The sequence below is a fragment of the Balearica regulorum genome, chromosome 2, assembly GCF_011004875.1.
Source record: "Balearica regulorum gibbericeps isolate bBalReg1 chromosome 2, bBalReg1.pri, whole genome shotgun sequence".
Lineage (NCBI taxonomy): Eukaryota > Metazoa > Chordata > Aves > Gruiformes > Gruidae > Balearica > Balearica regulorum.
Genome location: NC_046185.1, coordinates 97312101 through 97325966, shown reverse-complemented (window position 1 = coordinate 97325966; position 13866 = coordinate 97312101). Strand labels below are relative to the sequence as shown.

The following is a 13866-nucleotide window of genomic DNA, read 5'->3' as shown; positions in this document are numbered from 1 at the left end:
CGCTGCCTGTAAAACTGATTTAGAAGTTAGAGGCACAGATAGGCATTTAGAAACAAATTTCATACATATGGAGTCTGAAGTCTGTATTCAATGCTAAAGTAATATGTCACAAGTATAGCCTGACTTGTAATTAAAGGTAAAGGAGAAGGGAGGGAAATTAGGACGATGAAACTAAGTGTGCTGCTGGTTGTTCAGAGCCAGAAAGCTGTTGGGATGCATCTGCCTTGTGAGGCAATAGTGGAAGGGCATGAGGAGGATTGCCCAGCTGCAACAGGGAAGAAACACCTCGTGAGACTGTAACTCTGCCGCATTATAAATGCCACACTTCAGACTGCAAGCATATCAGATTTATCAGCCAATTCATAAGCGCTTGGCAACAGCTGAGCTTATAAATCCATTATTTGCATACACCCCCCATGGCTTGCCTTATCATATGCTAAATACACAGGCCACAATATCTGAGTGGTTGCATCTTTACCCGCAGGAATGCTGCACAGCTGACAAGTAGAGTTCAATACAAAATAACATGAATATTAAGTCTTCTGTGGAGTTTCTTATCTACCTGAGCAACACAACAAAAAACACTTTAGGTTTTGAGGGCTAATTATGCTCAGAGCTGGGAGGGTAAGAGGAAACACTTCATCCTACATCTTCAAAAATATGATAATTAACATTCTATTGTTATTAATACTGAAAGTACCCTGATTAGTTGTCAATCTAACAACGAGTGATTTTTTTAAAAAATACTGAGGTCTTCCAGCTAATGACTTTAAACTGCATTGCATTTCCTCTTCCTCAGTCAAAATTGACTATGACAAAACAGTAAAGGTCAGATGTCCCAAACTGAAGGAAATCAAGCCCCATGTTGCAGAAATTGCTAGATGAAGATGCGTAATTAGTGAATAAAAAATTAAGATTGTTTTCATCACTGTTGGGAGACATTTTGATTTTTTTCTCCTAAGGAGAACAGATATGAAAATGAAAAAAGAAGTACTTCATATTCTGTGTCATTATTTGAAAGCCAAGCACAGCAAGAAATGGAAACCGGTGGCCAAGTTTTAAATAAATAACATAAAACCAAGCATAAGGAAGCTCAACAAAACCATTCTTTCCCCAGTTCTTAAAGGCCCCCTTAAAGTACTCTAGTCAGTAGTTACCATTCGCGACACTTTGCAGCTAGCAAAGACAACGTGGTACGGCAAACTCACGGGGAGGGGAGTAACCCACACTCATGAAGAAAAGCCATCAGTGGTTTTTATTTCCCCTATGCAACAATAACTGATGCAGTTTACAGACACTGTGTGTCATTAGGGCATTACCACACAGCACAGCCATTAGCATTTTTATTTTGTTTTGAGGAAAAAGCATCAGTCTGAGTGTTTCCATGGTATAATGGGTTTAAGAGTTTTAGGCTTTAAAATTCCAGTTATATGTGGATTAAACTCTAGGATACCTACTGTCAGGGTTAACAGAGGAAGGGAGCTAATTAGCTTGTGCACCCTCTTATCCTGTGCCAGCAGACTGTGCTCTATTATTGGGGTTTCATACACTTTTAAAAAGAGGTGTCCTTGGAGTTCGTTAGCCTGATTTAGGGTTTTAAAAGTGGAGGAGGAGACATAAGAAAACTTCCACAGTCTCTTTTTGTCTTCCTTAAACTTGAAAATCCACTGTCATTTCCTTTCCTCTCCTCACCCAGTCTTCTTTAATCATGATTGAAGTGGAAAACATGAATTAGCATTTGAAATCCACATTTTTGCGCTCTCAAGGATTTAAGGGAGAAATGGAAGGGGAAAAAAAATTGAGGACCAGTTAACAGAACAAGAAGATATTTTCCTCTTCAAATGTTGTTTTGTGTTTTCAAGTGGCACTTTGGAAAACACACATCAGATTCTATTTCTTTATTTCCCTATATTACACATGCATTTTCACAGCCAGGTTGAAGTAAAAAAAATACTTTGGTGTTTGCATTTTGCTGTGAGCATGGGTAAAACCGTTCTGAAAAGCAAAGTGCCTTCAAATTGGCATGGAATAAATGGTTGGCAAAGTTGTCGAGGGTGATTTCCATGTCAGGGAATTGGCACATCTTTTGGTAAGGCAGTTCTGAAAAACACCATCCACACCCGCTTTCTCTCCGATTGGTGGCTGCAGTCAGCCAAGTTACTTCTAGTGCAGTTTAAAAGGTCAGGTGTGAGGTCATGCGAGTCCTGCATCAGCTGGAAGTTGGTATTTGTGGCAGAACAGTGTTTTATTATGCACGCAGTTTAATTTTTTCAGTGTTTGTCAATAGTCCATGCTATTCCAGGGGGAAAACCCATGAAGTCTATTTTCATATTTGTATGCTTGTCAATCTAGTATTTAAATCTCTCTATGTAATAAGTAGTTTCCTCAATTTGCACTACTGACTGGCTTCTCAAAATTACCCTCCTCCCTAAATTCAGATGCTTGTTTAGTATGAAAAATATCCTATGCGATGCTTATAGGAACAGCTGCACCTCTCAGCTGTCAGGATTACGTGCCTTCCTAGAGTAGCATTTCAGTGTGACTTTGCTGTCACACCAGAGACTGAACTATGGCTTAAAAATCTTAAAATCAGCCCTTCTTACCTAGGAGTAGCTTCTTACCTTAACTAGACTTCTTTCTGATATGTAAATTTTAATATTGACAGAAGGCTATGCATGAAGCCAGACAAAAACTCCATCTTTTCAAATTTATGGAAGAAAAAAAAAAATCAAAGGCATCAGAAAACAAGCATATCAAAACCCAGTTCAAATTAGCAAAGCGTTTATAGGTCCCTTTCTTCTTCCCACCTTCTACTGCTGCTGAAAAGAACTGAGAGATGTCTTCCAGCCTGCCAGTATGCAGGTGGCTTCAATTTCAGCAGTTATCATCACTCTCCAGATAGTAGACACCTTATTTCATATGAGTTACTTAAGAATCCCAAATATCCTCCCCAAAATCAGATCCTTCCATTGAAAAAGGTATTAGAAGACTGTGGATCCACCCTCAAAAGCACCCTTGGGAATTTTGCCTCTTCAAGTACTGGAGCTACTGGCTTTATCTGGAAGCTTGATGATTAAGAGCCATGAGAAGGTAGCACTGAATCAGTCCATCCCCAAAACCAGACAAGTCAAAGTATATTACATGTCTAGTTTTATGCCATTCTCTTCAATTTCCAGAGCTCTCTTTTCTGGCAGAAGGTTGGTTACATATCCTAAGACTTTTTTTTTTTTTTTAAATTATTTTTCTGATACACGTCAAAAGCACCACAGGATGTTCATGCTCCCTTTTGAAAGCTGAGATACAGCTTGTGATTTCTTGGTGCTGAAACACGTTCAAAACTTGGCTTAAAAACAGGCAATTTGCGCAAGGAAATAGAAAAGGTAGCACTTAGCTTTATTCCTCTGCAAAATACCAGTAGCTCTCCATTTCAGTGAAAAGCAATATTGAGAACCTTTTGGGTTTACTGCAGTTATTTCTTCCTTGCTGCTGGAGACCTTGTAAGCCTGCATTTTAACAGTATCTGCAAAAAACCCTTGAAAGATAAAAGACTAGGTGAGAGTTACTTTGCTTACAATAACTAGAAGAAAATCTCAAAACCAGCCCCCATAGCCTACCTTGGAGGGAAAACTACCATTTTTTCCCCCCTTTTACATTTACTAAATTACCAGCATAATTTTATTTCACTGAAATGTCCACTCAGGGCTACGTTTACTGTAGGTTTTTTGACAAAATAATTTCTTTTTCATCAAGCAGGAAGTCATTTCCTTCTGTTTGCCAGACACCTTCAGGAGATGACAGAATTTAGATCAGTAAGGGTTTTGATGGAAAGGTTCAAAGTCAAAAGCCAAGCCAGAGAACAATGTCACAAGGACAGCTATAGAATGGAAACAACACAGCACTATCCCGTTTTTCCACCCGACGGGTTTTCTTGAGTTTAAAGGAGCGTAAGCATTTCAAAATTCTGGCTCATTATACATTAGGTCTTACTGAAACTTGGTATGCGTGCTGCAAGCTCTTAAAAAATACTCAAGTATACTGAGTACTGAGTGAGATAAGGAACATCCTGATCAGCTGAAAACAAGAAACCAATACCAGTCGCCTAGCCTTCAGCAAATTTGGAAGTTCACGTGCTCTTGTTTCTTTCACAAAGGCGACCCCCCCCACCCCCCTCAGTTCTCCTCCAAATATGGATGGCATTGATAAGACACTGATGCCAGTGTGACTGTTAGCAGTTCTCATTGGATGCAATAAGGTGGTTATTTAAGTGAAGAGGATACAATATTGTTGAAATAATGATGCCATGTAAATTAACAATACTGAGCTAAATAACAAAGTACTCACTGCAGCATGGGCATCTGTGTTGCCGAAAGCAAAGTGAGATCATTAAACACCTAAGACGCGTCATTCATCCATATTTCAGAATTTGTTACCTGAAATGATCTTGCACTTGACTCAATAAGCCAGTTTGGGATATATTTTGATCGACATTCAGTTGATCAGATCTTCAGGATAGCGCTTCAGGTAACCGAGTCTAAATTACAAAGGAGAAATGTGCATAGTCAGAAAGAAGGAAGCATTCAGTTCAACTAGAGCCCTCAAATAACACAGTGCTTATACCTAGCTGGGAAAAGTACCAAAGGACATCTTCAGACATCACCTCCTGGTTTCTTTCTCAGCATGTTACTAAAAGAAATAATTTCAAATAGACAGATTTTCTTTAAAACCAGTAATACTTGCAATTCTTTTATTTTACTTGCTTACTTAACTCTCACAGGTATCACACATTTCCTCCCTCGCCACATTTATAGACCGAGAGATGTATATTTGTTGCTATAGTCTGTTTTCCAGGGGAAAGTCTCTTGTTGCTGCTTTTTTTCCTGTAACGCCTTCATTCTCTATGATATTTAGTAGCTAGATTTACCATCGTTACCTTCACCACTTCTGTCAGGCAACAAGTTTTGCTGGCAAATAATTATTCTGTGTCTGCTAGTGAGTTTTTCTTCCCCCTTTTTTTTTTTTGTTTGGGTTTCTTTGGATATTTATCTGTCTTCAAGGATATTTGTAGTGATACTTAAATCAGCTGCAGGTGCCATCAATGCTACCTCTAACTTGTCCTGTAAAACAAATGCATTTATTACATTTACTTGTAAGAAATTGCCTTCTCTTCAACTAGTGATTCCCAACAACACATTCTTAACGCAAAGTGAGAGGTGATGCTTCTCCTTCATTGAAACAGTAGTAGAACTAAAGAGACTTGGAGCATCTGCTTCACTTGTTGGAAACTTGAGCTCCTGAGGATATTCATTTTCTGGAAAGAGGTACCTGATCGGTGCCTGTGATGTATATCAGGTCTCAGACAGTTCAAGCTGACCGTGCCAGCAACTCTGTTTTCCTCTTGTCCACTATGGAGCAGCACTGAACCTCATTGATACTTAACCATTGAGGGAAACAGTATTTTTCCACATGATGTCTATCCTTCCAATGGCTGTTTGCTCTAAGACACCATCAATGATTAAATCAGTGCAGATGGGTGTGGCAGTCACTGCGGTGCAGCATTCTCATGTACATGTGATGTCACACGGAAATTCCCAACTTTGATGACACTTGATTTTACAGGTCAACTTAAGCTGATCCTATCAGATGATCTCCCTGAACGATGAAGAAAGCTGCGTGAAAAGCCTCTACTGAGAGCGCCAATCTTCTAATGCAGGACATAATCAAGAAAACGCAAAACGTAGTATTCCAAGATCAGCATGCCCCCTGCAGCACTAAACATCTCCTAGTTGTGCTTTCTTTCCATAATATTAGATATTATGACACGCTCATCCTTTAGAGTTTTTCTGGTTTTACTTTTCTTATTTAAATCAGCAGTTACTTTTAAGTGAAATCTAGCATCAAACGGATAGGTTAGAAGATAAACATTTATTAAAATCAAACAGATTTCAAACTTATGAGTTTTAAGTTTAGTGTACAGATTTTAGATTTTATAAGCTGACAATTTCACCTAAAACCTCAGGTTTCTTTCCCAGAGTGAATTATAACCGATTGAAAAGCTTCCTGTACCAAGCTTTGTACCTGCATTCCCCACACAGCAGTTTCATACATGGGTAATGACCTCGAAGTGAAATTGAAAGGCTTGCATGTGTTGGAAGATTAAGGCTGAAACCTTAGAGGCTTGGATCTGGACTCTCTAATCCACAGCAGCATGCTACAAACACTTCCTCCTCTTCCATTTTTTTTTCTTTCCCCTTTTCCCGTTTACATCCCTATAAATAGTTCAGGAAAGGGTCTATGTGTTTGGGCAGCAGCTAGGCAAGAAACAGCCTAGCAAATGACTGCAAAACAAGAACAACCCATTTCTCTAAAGGTCAAACAAACACAACCGGATTTCCTTCACCCAGGCTATAAGAACAAACTGTAAATTGAGTGTTGTTACTCTTAAGGCTATGGCTAAAGCAGGCTACAGCATGACCTGTCTTACCAGTCTGCGGATGGAGAGCGATGGAGAGAAAAGACGCACGCACATGAACCTGCAGCACTAAGTTACTTTGCCCAATTCCTTCATTGCAAGTTTTGAAGAGAAATTAAAATACAAGGGATCCGCTCCTGGCAGTGGGTCCGGTGAGTCTGGCCAAGTGGACCATGGCACCAGTGTGGAGCTCTGCTGGTGTCTTCAGCAGCCAGCACAGCATTTATCTATACATGTCGGTATTGTAATTATACAACGAACACACCTTCTTGTAAATCTCCTGCTTCTTCCAGGACCATTCCCACGGGACAAGGGAAAGGGGATATGTCCGGTTCCATACCTCCTAGAATTCAATAACATGAGCAGGTTACACAGGGTGTGTAGATATATCAGGGTAGATTTTGACATATTGTGCCTTTGGGAAACTAGTTAGCCCAGTTCGGCTAAATATTTATAGGTACAAGTCTTTACAAAGGAAATACAGCTGGGCAGAGTTCATCTCAGTAGGTTTCCATGAGGATTAAATAAGACATCCAGTAGAAGGTTTGGGAAACAAAGCAAACACATAAGCACTATTCTAGATATGGTTTTGTGCTTTTAATGCCACTCTGTTCCTTTCTAGGTTTTCTGACTTTACAGAGGTCAGTAATAATATTAACTTACAGGTATTCTTTGAAAATGTAATTCTAGTTTTACTGTGGCAGTGAAAGCATGACTATGAATATTTATGAGATTTATGAAAACAATCACTTAGTGGTTTAGCTCAGTAAAAACGCAGGACAGGAGGAGTTTGGTTTGAGGGATCTATACTAAAGAAGTTACTACAAAAGCCAAACAGGAATGTGATCACCTGTCTGCTCCTGTTCCAGCTGTGCCAGTAGACAAGATCACCACTCCCAGTCACAGAGCACCATCCCTGTGCTGCAGGTCACTGTCCTGCAGGGCTCCTCACATGAGCTTGGCATCATTTATTTTGCTCAGGATGAGCCTGGGTTTGGTTTTTACTTATGATTATAATGGGCTCAGTGCAGTTTAATAACTGCATCAACTGGAGATAGTTTTGCTCATGAGAATGAAAGTGTTTTTCAGGACCATTATTTTTTCTGAAAAACTAAGGTATCCTATGCTGTAAGTGTCTATTTGCTCCTAGAACTTTTTATACTTAAAATATTCTTCTGCATGCATTCAGTGCAATTTTAAAATACTTTAGGAGCACGAATTTAATAGTAGTGAACTTCAGATGCGTTGATTCTAAATACAGTACACAGTTAAGTGATGCAAACAAAGCGTGCTGCATTTCATTCATTTTCTTGTGTACAGTACGTTTAACATTATATATATTAGAAGCCTATTTTACCCCCTACATCTGGGCTAGGTGAATCGGTTATTGGTTTGGTATGAAAACAGGTATTAATTATGTATATAGCTGTCAGTTTTACCAACAGCTGTCAAAATCTCTCTTTTTTTTTGTTACATGCTTTACAGGCTGTGTTCAACCTTCTACCACTGCTGTCCTTAGCAAAAGTGTGTCTATAAAGGGAATTAACATTGCAGGAAAAAAGTCTTAGTTAAGGAATTAATTAGTTAATATTTTGCAAGTTAAGTTTTGAGTTAGAGTTTTCTGAAAGGCTGCTGACAATTGTCTGTCAAAGACTAAAAGATATAAAGAAAAAACCCTCAGGCTATTTTTTTTTTTTTTTTTTTTTACTATTTATATGTTAATATTTTAATTTATTGTATTTTAAAGAGACATCCCCACAGCCCTACTTTTCTGTCAGCCCAGGGGAACTAGAAATGCTACCCACGCAGGTTTTCAAATACTCCCGTCTTGTGTCGTCCCCGTCCCCCCCAGTAGGCAAGTGCCCCGCAGCACTAGTACGAGCTGTTTAAACCATTCAGTCAGTCAGGGAGAGCCCCAGTCAGGGAACACATTTTAGAAAAATCCTTTTTGATCCTCCCTGCCTGTAACAGGAGGGGCAGGCAGCCCCTCGCACATTAATCCCCGCCGCGGGGACACAGCGTTACGTTGCAGACATCTGGGACGGCAACCAAGAAACCTAATTCTGCGGCATAGAGTGCCCTTTGTCTTGCTGTGCTGCCAGGATTGTGGGAAAACCACAGCTCTTGCTTTTGGGGTTGGTGGTTTTATTTTTTGTTTGTTTTTTTTTTTTTTAAGGTTCATTGTCCAACAAGCCATGAGATCCTGCACAGAGGCTTAGGATCTTCTATTCATCTTAGATCTTGAAGTTTGTTACAGTACAAAATTAAGAGATTTTTCACAGTAGTAGAAAGGATATGTTGTCTGTTTGTCTCTATTGCTTTTTCCAGAAAAATAGCAAAGTGTGCACACCAAGAACAAAATAAAGCTCTGCACACATTTTACTAACTTACAAAACCAGCTTCTCAGCAGCTACAAAATCTGCCTGGAAATAGCGAGGAAAACAAAATTATCTAGATACCGCATACTGAGCAAACTGAGCTGCCTTGCAAACTTGTCGCTGTAATTCTCCCCTGCCATTTCATTTGCTCCCTGTCCCCATCTTGTTTATTCACTGTATGGGTCTAAATTTAGCATGCAAGCTTTTTGCTGCAAAACCTGTGTTGTTGTATCATACATGGCACACGTTGAGCTGACTGTATACCCAGGCACATCTTTGGGGAATATTCTGTTCCAAACCCAAATCATCTGGTAAATCCAAAGCCTTAAAAGGATAACTACCCTCCCTTGCTCTCATAGAATTATTTTTCCACGCTTCTCAAAGTGGAGCTGGCTGTCTTGCTCGTATATAATGAGAAGTGCTAACACTGCTGCTTCTTTACCTGGTTTGGTTAGGCACCACTTACCAGCTCTAGCTGTTTGGAAGTAGGTACGTTAAGCTGTTCAGGCTTTCAAGTTGTTGATGTAGAATTAATTCTGATACTGATCTGTCTTCCCAATGCCTTGTAAAGTCAGTAAGAGCTGAACAGACTGTTAAGGAAGCAACTGTAACAGAATTCACCTCTCTAAAAAAGAAACCTCATTCGGGTTCTTTGCTTGTAACTTAAGGACTTTCCTGCTCCAAAAGAAACTTTCAGTGATTCAAGCCAGGACCAGTTCCCAAGGATTGTTGCTTTGCCTGAGAAAGTGATTTATTCACTCAGGCTATTAGAAGGAGGCAGAATTTTTATCCACCCTTTCATTTTTGACTGAGTTCCTTCTTGTTTATTCCCTTGCAGTCATACAGTCCTGTCACATCGTCACTGATGGGAATTATGCTCCATCTCAGGTCATACTGTCATTTTAAATCTGATTGTTAGACCAAAGGAAAAATGAGGTCAATAATTGCTACCATTTTCTTGGGAACTGACAGGCCACATCTGAGGTCTCCCAAGAGAAATCTTCTTTAATTACAAGTTAAGCTGATGTTCCCTTGTGTGGCAGGTAGAATTGAGCAGGATTACTTTTAAAAGGATTGCACTGATCTGCTTTGGTGACAGTTTCATTTTGAAATTCTGATAACAAGCAAGAGGATGGATGGTAAAGGTACGGTTCTTGGGAGTGTACATGACTGACACATACTGCAAACTGGGCCACAGCGGCCACCCTTCCTTTCTGCTCTTCTTTTGAGGCCAGACAAGTTCTATTTTGAGTGCTACCATTGCCATGTTTTATTTTAGCAATTACTGAATATGATTATAAAGAACAGAGCAAAAAAGTTTGAAAATTGTAGAAGGAAAATCCTGCAAGCAGTGCTTCTAGAAAGGGAATTTTTCATCCTGGAGACAACGCAACTGCTCAGCCTTTTACAAGATAAAACAATGAATAAATGTGTAATAGGCTGAATGCTTTCAAGTACTTAAATTATAAATAGATTTTTGGAAGCCAAATAAATATTAATTGGTTCTTAAATCACTTTCATATTATCCCATGAAATTGTAGTGTGAAAAACTTTCCAAATTCCTCTTCCTTGTACTTAAAAAATAAACAGCTGATTAATTTTGTAAGAACAATTTATCTCACAATGATATACGATCTGATAATATCATGGCAGGTGAAAGAAGTCTTACCTTATTTTATGTGAGAAATTAATATTTTTATGACTCCTAGCAGGTTGATTGTCTGGAAAAAAAGAACTGATATCTGAAATAGCTCAATTACTTACAATGTTGTTACGGAAAATTGTTATGCCTCTTAGGGCTTACTCACCTTTGATGCTGATGGTGCTTCAGCCTGATTTAAGTCCTCACAGAAGCCCTAAAGCAGATATTTCTCCTCCTAGGTCCTTATTCCCCATGTGTGGAATGAGCATGCGTAGCATCAAGCAGGACTACAAAACCAGGTGAAGAGAGACCTCTTGTTAAACAAAACTAAAAATCCCAAAGCAAGAGAAGCCTAAATATTAGTACCATTTCTCCAGAAGTGCAAAGCCTGGAGTACCTTGGCTCCTCAACTGAAAACAGCTCAAATTCCCGTTTCCTCCAACCATCAACCAATAAAGCTGGAGGGCAGAGCTTTTCTCCGGAGCCTCCTGACTGTGAAGGCCTGTCATGCAGGACTGAGGTGCTCACAAAGCACCGGCTTCTGGTGGCAACCCCCAGAGCCAGGGAATCTGGTTTCATGAGTTTTACACCAAATAAAATGCTGCACCACTCACTCTGCAAATATAACTACACTAAAGCAATACATGCTGAGTTGGGGTTTTTCTTCATGCATTATAAATTTAGCAGTACAAGGCAGAACTTGCTATTCTGCTTCTCTGCAGCTAGAGCCTAGCATTTTCAGAGAGACATAAGAACTATGATAGTTTGTAAAGTCTTATTGTATCAAGAATTAAAACCCAGTCTTTTAGAGGGGGAAGGAAAAAAAAAAGCAGGTTATTTGTTTTTAGTTAGAAAGAGAGAATGAAAATACACAGATAAAGCTTTTACAGTTTGTTCTTCATGTTATACAACAATTTTTAGGAAGGCGAATGTTGGGAAAGCCCGAAAGTAAATTTTTTTTCCCCTTTCATTGGGTTATCATCTATTGCATTTCCAAAACCACCTCATGAACAAGAAAATTTTACCATTCCATCAGCTTTTGTTTCAGAGAAGCATTGCAGCAGCAGGAAGAGTTGCCTATAGATTCACGCCTGTAAAAACCAAAGAAAACCAGTCAGCACTGAGGGCGGATACTGTAGCTATAAGTGAGGATGAGACCGATTACAGCTGACATGGGGTACGCATCTCCGCTGTGGTTACGACCATGAGCAGGATGACATGTTGCGTGAAAGACCAAGGACAGTTGGTCTCCTTGGGTGGGTCTCCCAGCCTGAGGTGACCAGCTGAAGCCTTGCCTGGAGCACAGGAACCTCCCAAAACAGGTGCGTGCCCCACTGTGCTCCAGGACCAGCTGCTGCAGGCAGGGAAGCCAAGTGCAAGAGGTGTTTTCCTTCCTGCTCTTTTGGAGGTGAATCCCAGAAAGGGCAGGTTCACCTGTAACCATCAGTAACAAGAGGTCTCTGTTGCATAGAAATCAAAGGTGTTGAACCTCTGAAAGAAACCCATGCCAGCCCACATGAAGAAAGGGAGCTCCTTGCGCAGCACACGTTGTTTTGGGGGGCAATGAGCAAGCTCAAAGGGCTCTGCTTCCTCAGCGTGAGGGGGTATGAGTGCCACTGGGGCGGTATGGCAAAGGCTCTGCCTTTAGTAGGCCCACCCTTTCTCTTAATGCTCTCTGTGAATAATACCCTGAGAGCCAAAAGATGCCTAAGCAGGGGGTTGTTAAGAGAGCTGCATCCTCTGACTCTTATATAGGCCACCCAAACTCACACTCCACAGAAGAGGATGTGGAAGTTTCTCAACCTTCAAGCCACCAAGTCACCTGCTTCCCTTTCACCAGAAGAAAAGCACTTTTATTTAAAATACTGAAGATAACGCAAGAACAGACACTGAAGGATAGGTTTGGTTTTCTGCTACTAGCTGCTTTAGCAGAAATGGGAATTAACTCAGGACAGGTCTGTGGTAAGTCCCTTCTGGCCTTACTCTTTTCTGTGGAAGCTTCTAGATCTGCCCATGGTAGCAGTTTCTTTGAGACTCTCTGCTGTTACTCCACCCCTAGCAACGAGCAGGGATGTTTTCTGGGTCCACAGTTCCTATTGTTTTAATATTCCAGCCTGGTTTGTGGGGAAAGACACCCAAAAAAAGTACCATCAGCATAAGTGGAACTGCATAAAAGTGGCATTATGCACCAGAGATACATGGAGACCACAGGGAAACTTGGTTTAGGTGCACATTAGCCAAAAGACCAGTTTCCAACTCCCCAAAGAACAGAGGGATATTATCAAGAGGAAAGATTTCTGCTGAACTGTTGCAATCAACTCTGGCAGGCAGAGACTATTTTAATATTGAGTATAAGCTTGGGATTATTTGAAATAATGAAGAAGACTGATACAGAAGAAGAGGCACTCTGAAATACTATTCCTGAATATTCAGGGAGCAGATGGTGGGAGAAACTAATCCAAGAGCCTCACCCTTCCTTACAACAGAGGATGTTTAGGAACCCCTGCCTGCCTGCGCTCCAAGAAAAAAAGTAGATTTCAAGACTGCTACTGCTTCAATGTATAGTGGCCACACCTCTCAACTTTCAGGCCCCAAAGAAACCCTTTCCTTGCAGGGAGATGCACATATACCTTCCACAGACCTCAGCGTCCCGGGACCCACAAACAAACTATGGGAGACAGCATGTAGCAGTCCACTCTTCTTGCTATCAGACAGCGTAAGGAAAAGGAGAGATTTGATAGCAAATTGTCTTTCCCAATAAAATTTCCTGTTAATTTTGAGATTTTTCTACAAGTACAGGCCTAATGAAGACAGCTTGCAGTAAGGGTAACTAATGAACAAAATACTAACCAGTTTGGTTTGGGTTTTTTTGTTTGTTTGCTCTTTAAACCGAGGTGAAACCAGCAGTTTGAGTGATGCTTTTGTTTCCAGAGGTAAAGCAGAATGACTTCGAAAATAAAAATACAGCAAATGGCTAACATTAAGTTGAAGCAAATCAAGAAGAAAAAAAACCTAACAGGCTAGCATTTATGCTTTAAAGTGCCATTTTTCTGGATTCCTTTTCAAACCTTCAGTTTAAATCTGACACATCTCAGCACCATGACACTAGATTTTTGCTTGGTTGAAGCTCATATGCTAGGAAACTACAGAGTCCTACAAAAATGCCATCAAAGCAGGGGTGGATGTGAAGGAAGAACTAGAGGCTGCACAGGGCTGGTTTTTGTCTTTATTCTTTCAATCATTGACCTGCCTTGTCAGGCTACCTGTGTCAAAATTTAGGACCCAGCTGCCGCATGATGGCTCCTAAATTGTCTAGGTGCTTGTGTTTCCAGTAGTAACAGCACCTGTATTTCTGCACATAACTTCCCAGTCTGAGC

At 40.3% G+C, this 13866-nt stretch overlaps 1 protein-coding gene across 3 annotated transcripts in view; it reads left to right on the top strand.

Moving 5' to 3' along the window:
- Positions 1–13866, top strand: part of ELOVL2 (ELOVL fatty acid elongase 2) — a 51974-nt gene that overhangs the window by 2863 nt on the left and 35245 nt on the right. The window lies entirely within an intron of this gene.